The sequence below is a fragment of the Mustela erminea genome, chromosome 6 (assembly GCF_009829155.1).
Source record: "Mustela erminea isolate mMusErm1 chromosome 6, mMusErm1.Pri, whole genome shotgun sequence".
NCBI classification, from domain to species: Eukaryota; Metazoa; Chordata; class Mammalia; order Carnivora; family Mustelidae; genus Mustela; species Mustela erminea.
In genome coordinates this window covers 71,007,259-71,012,801 of record NC_045619.1, presented here as the reverse complement: position 1 = coordinate 71,012,801, position 5,543 = coordinate 71,007,259, and the positions used below count along the sequence as shown (strand labels likewise).

The window sequence follows — 5,543 nt, the reverse complement described above, 5'->3', positions numbered from 1 at the left end:
AACCCTACACCTAAAGAAGCTGGAGAAAGAACAGCAAAGAAAGCCTAAACCTAGGAGGAGAAGAGAAATACTAAAGATCAGAGCAGAAATCAATGAAATAGAAACCAAAAAAACCCAGTAGAACAAATCAACAAAACTAGGAGCTGATTCTTTGAAAGAATTAATAAGATTGATAACCCCCTGACCAGACTTATCAAAAAGAAAAGAGAAAGGACCTAAATAAATAATATCATGAATGAAAGAGGAGAGATCACAACCAACACCAAAGAAATACAAACAATTATAAGAATATATTATGAGCAACTATATGCCAGAAAATTTCACAATCTGGAAGAAATGGATGAATTCCTAGAGACATATAAACTACCATAACTGAACCAGGAAGAAGTAGAAAACCTGAACAGACCCATAGACAGTAAGGAGATTGAACCATTCATCAAAAAATCTCCCAACAGACAAAGAGCCCAGGCCAGACGGCTTCCCAGGGGAATTCTACTAAACATTTAAAGAGGAATTATTATCTATTCTCCTGAAACTTCAAAAAAATAGAAATGGAGAGAAGATTTCCAAACTCATTTTATGAGGCCAGCATTACCTTGATCCCAAAACCAGACAAAGAGAATTACAGACCAATATCCTTGGTGAACACAGATGCAAAAATTGTCACCAAAATACTAGCCAATAGGATCTGACAGTGCACTAAAAGAATTATTCACCACGACCAAGTGGGTTTTATTCTAGGGCTGCAAGTTTGGTTCAACACCTGAAAATAAATGTGATACAATGCATTAATAAAAAAAAAGAACAAGAACCATATGATACTCTCAATAGATGCTGAAAAAACATTTGATGAAGTACAGCATCCTTTCCTGATTAAAACTCTTCAAAGTGTAGGAATAGAGGGTACATACCTCTATATCATCAAAGCCATCTATGGAAAAACCCATGGCGAATATCATTCTCAATGGTGAAAAATTGAGAGCTTTTCCGCTAAGGTCAGGAACACGGCAGGGATGACGATTATCACTGCTATTCAACATAGTACTAGAAGTCTTTGCCTCAGCAATTAGACAACAAAAAGAAATTAAAGGCATCCAAATCAGCTGAGAAGAAATCAAACTCTCACTCTTTGCAGATGATATGACACTTTATGTGGAAAACCCAAAAGACTCCACTCCAAATCTGCTAGAATTTGTACAGGAATTCAGTAAAGTGTCAGGATATAAAATCAATTCACAGAAATCAATTGCATTTCTATACATAAACAACAAGAAGGAAGAAAGAGAAATTAAAGAGTTGATCCCATTTACAATTGTACCCCAAACCGTAAGATACCTAGGAGTAAACCTAACCAAAGAGGCAAAGAATCTGTACTCAGAAAACTGTGAAGTACTCATGAAAGAAATTGAGGAAGACAAAAAAGAAATGGAAAAGTGTTCTGTGCTCATGGATCAGAAGAGCAAATATTGTGAAAATACCTATGCTACCTAAAGCAGTCTACATGTTTAATGCAATCCCCATCAAAATACCATCATTTTTTTCAAGAAATGGAACAAATAATCCTAAAATTTATATGGAACCAGGAAAGACCTCGAATAGCCAGAGGAATTTTGAAAAAGAAAGCCAATGTTGGTGGCATATTTTCTGTTTCTCTTTGGGTCAGTTTTGGAAGTTTGTATCTTTACAGAAATTTGTCCATTTCATCTAGGGTGTCTAATTTGTTAGCACTCAATTGTTCCTAGTATTCTCTTATAATCATTTTAATTTCTGTCAGGTTTAGTGATGTACCCTTTTCTTCCCTAATTTTAGTAATTTAAATCATCTCTGTTTTTATCTTGTCCAGTTCAATTGAAGATTTGTGAACGCTTTTATTTTCTCCAAGCACCAAATTTATTTTGTTAATTTTTCTAGTACTTTTCTATTCTCTGTTTCCACTCTAGACTTTATTATTTCCTTTCTTTTGCTTGCTTTGGGTTTAGTTTGCTGTTTTGTTTTGCTTTAGTTTTTTTTTTTTTTTAAGGTGGATAGTTCAGCTATTGATTTGTATTCTCTTTTATTTTTTATATTTTTAAATTATTTTATTTATTTATTTGAGAGACTTAGAGAGCACATTATGGGGGAAAGGGGCAGAAAGCCAAGCAGACTCCCCACTGAGTGTGGAGCAGAGCTTAATACGAGGACACTGAGATTATGACCTGAGCTAAGTCAGTTGCTTAACCAACTGAGCCACCCAGTAGCCCCAGTATTCTTTTATTTTTTAATATAGGTACTTATAGTTATAAATTTCACTGTAGGTACTGTTTTAGCTGCATGCCTTAAATATTGATTTGTTGTCTTTGGTACATGTGTTCTCCTTATTGTATTTTCTAATTTCCCTTGTGATTTCTGTTCTCATCCATATTTTTATTTACAAGTTAGTATTAATTTCACATATTTATGAATTCCTAAAATTTCCTTCTTTTAGTGATTTCTAATTTAATTCCATTGTGGTTAGAACATACTTTGTATGCTTTCAATTCTTTAAATTTATTAACACTGGGGCACCTGGGTAGCTCTGTGGGTTAAAGCCTCTGCTTTCGGCTTGGGTCATGATCCCAGGGTCCTGGGATCGAGCCCCACATCTGGTTCTCTGCTCAGTGGGGAGCCTGTTTCCTCCTCTCTATCTCTCTGCCTGCATCTCTGACTACTTGTGAAATAAATTAAAAAAAATAAATTTACTGACACTTTTTTTTTTTTTAGCCTACTACGATCAATTTTAGAAACTGTTCCATATGCACTTGGAAGTGTATGTAACCTGCTAATAATAAGTGTTCTATGGATTTTTTTGGGGGGGTGGTCTATTGGTTGATAGTGTTTTCAAGTCATGTTTCCTTGTTGGTCTTCTTCCTGATTGTTCTATCTGATATTGCATGATGGATATTGAATTCTCTAGCTTTTTATGTCAAATTTTCCATTTCTGGGGCACCTGGGTGGCTCAGTGGGTTAAAGCCTCTGCCTTTGGCTTAGGTCATGATCCCAGGGTCCTGGGATTGTGCCCCGCATCTCTGCTTATTGGGGAGCCTGCTTCCTCCTCTCTCTCTCTCTCTCTCTCTGCCTGCCTCTCTGCCTACTTATGATCTCTGTCAAATACATAAATAAAATCTTAAAAAAAAATTGTCCATTTCTTATTCCAGTTTTGTCAGTTTTGCTTCATGTGGTTTTGGGGCTCTGTTAGGTACATTTATGCCTATGAGTACCTTATCATCTTGAAGGATAGACCACTTTATCATTAAACAATGTCCTTTGCTTCTAGTACAACTTTTGCTTTAAAATTGATTTTTTTATATTAATAAAGCCACTCCAGCTGTCTTTGGTTATTATTTTTATGATGTAACTTTTTGTACCCTTTTGCTTTCATGTCTCTTAGAGATAGTTGCAGTTGGACCTTCTAAAATTCATTCTGCCCCACTCTGGAGAACAGTGTGGCAGTTCCTCAAAAAGTTAAAAATAGAGCCACCCTATGACCCAGCAATTGCACAACCAGATATTTACCTGAAGGATACTGATTCAAAGGGAAACAGGTACCCTGTTGTTTATAGCAGCATTTACCAGCAATAGCTACATTATGGAAAGAGCTAAAATGTCCATCAACTGATGAATGGATAAAGAAGTGTACACACACACACACAGGAATATTACTCAACCATAAAAAAGAATGAAATATTGCCATTTGAAATTACATGGATGGAGCTAGAGGGTATTATTCTAAGCAAAATAAGTCAATGAGAGAAAGACAAATTATTTAAGAAATAAAGCAGATGAACATGGGGGGAAAAGAGAGAGAGAAACCATAAAATAGCCTCTGAACTATAGAAAACAAACTGAAAGTTACTGGAGGGGAGGTGGGTTAAATGGGTGATGAAATCATAAAACAGCCTCTGAACTATGGAAAACAAACTAAAAGTTACTGGAGGGGAGATGGGTTAAATGGGTGATGTAATACCCATCAGGAGGGCACTTGTGATGAGCAGTGAGTGTTTTATGGAAGTGATGAATCGCTAAGTCCCACAACTGAAACTAATACACTGTGAGTTAACTCACTGGATCTTAAGGAAAAACTTGGAAGAGAAATAAAAAATAAAAATAAAAAATACAATGACACGGACTCAGATGGATACAAGTAAAATTAGGGAAATCTTGAGACCAGTGGATTATACCACTATCTAATTCCTGACTACAATGTGTTCTATGATTTTTTAAGATATTACCATTAAGGGAAACTGAATAAAGCATATTCAGGATCTTGCTGTGTAATTTCTTAAAAATGAATGTGAATTTACAATTATATAATTAATTTTGGTTAAAAAACAAAAATAATAAAAGTAAATTTAAACTTATGATGTTCCCACAAGTATACCTAAGATATCATTATCTTTTATTATAAATTCAAAGAAAAAATAAATTTATAAGGACCAAGATTTGCAACAACTGTCCACTACAAAATGCTGCTTTTGGTTTTCAAGTTAATGTTTTCTGATATTAAGTAACACCTTTGTCCCATGGAGATAGTGTATATGGGAGGCTTGCCTATAGAAAACAAAATAGAAAAATGCTTAGGAAAGTCACCAAAAAAAGTTACTGCCTTCTGCGAACTTCAGAGGTAAACTGAAACCTTACTAATTCATTAAATGAGAAACAATAATTTGTATATATGAATAAACAAACCATCATTGTTAATAATATTAATAAAATTTATACTGACTTTGAACCAATTTTAATGCAAAAGCTGGTAACTAGCTCCACTGGCTGCTCTGAAAAGCCATCTTTGCATTGATCTTGTGTTTAGCCTCCTGTTCGCTGCAACCACCTCCGCCACGTGCCTCCTCTGCTACCTCAGACTCCGGCAGCTTTCTTGCTAGAATTCTCCAACTCTTCCTTTCTTTCTAATCCGCTGCATTGGATCACTGGTGTGCCCCATCATGTCAGAAGTGGACATCAGCTCCGAGATCACCACCAAAGACTTAAAGGAGAAGAAGGAAGCTGTGGAGGAGGCAGAGAATGTGAGACACACCTGCTAATGGGAACGCTAATGAGGAAAATGGGGAGCAGGAGGTGGACAATGAGGTAGATGAAGAAGAGGTAGAAGGTGGGGAGGAAGAGGAGGAGGAGGAAGAAGGTGACGATGAGGAAGATGGAGATGAAGATGAGGAGGTGGAGGTAGCTGAAGATGATGAGGAGGATGATGTGGACTCCAAGAAGCAGAAGACTGATGAGGATGACTAGACAGCAAAAAAGTAAACGTTAACCTAACAAAAAAATGGGCCACTGTGACCTATTCACCTTCCACTTCCCATCTCAGAATCTAAACGTGGTCACCTTCAAGTAGAGAGTCTCGCCCTTCTACCCAGAGCCCGCAGCGCCACCCGCAGATGACACACGCTCTCCTCCACCCAACAAAAACCACAACGTGAATTTGCAACAGGGGAGGAAAAAAAGAACCAAAACTTCCAAGGCCCTGCTTTTTTATCTTAAAAACACTTTAAAAAGGAAAATTTGTTTGTATT

The 5,543-nt window shown here is 36.5% G+C and overlaps 1 pseudogene; it reads left to right on the top strand.

Moving 5' to 3' along the window:
• The first annotated feature begins 4,958 nt into the window (after positions 1-4,958).
• Positions 4,959-5,287, top strand: LOC116592387 (annotated as a pseudogene).
• Positions 5,288-5,543: the final 256 nt, after the last annotated feature.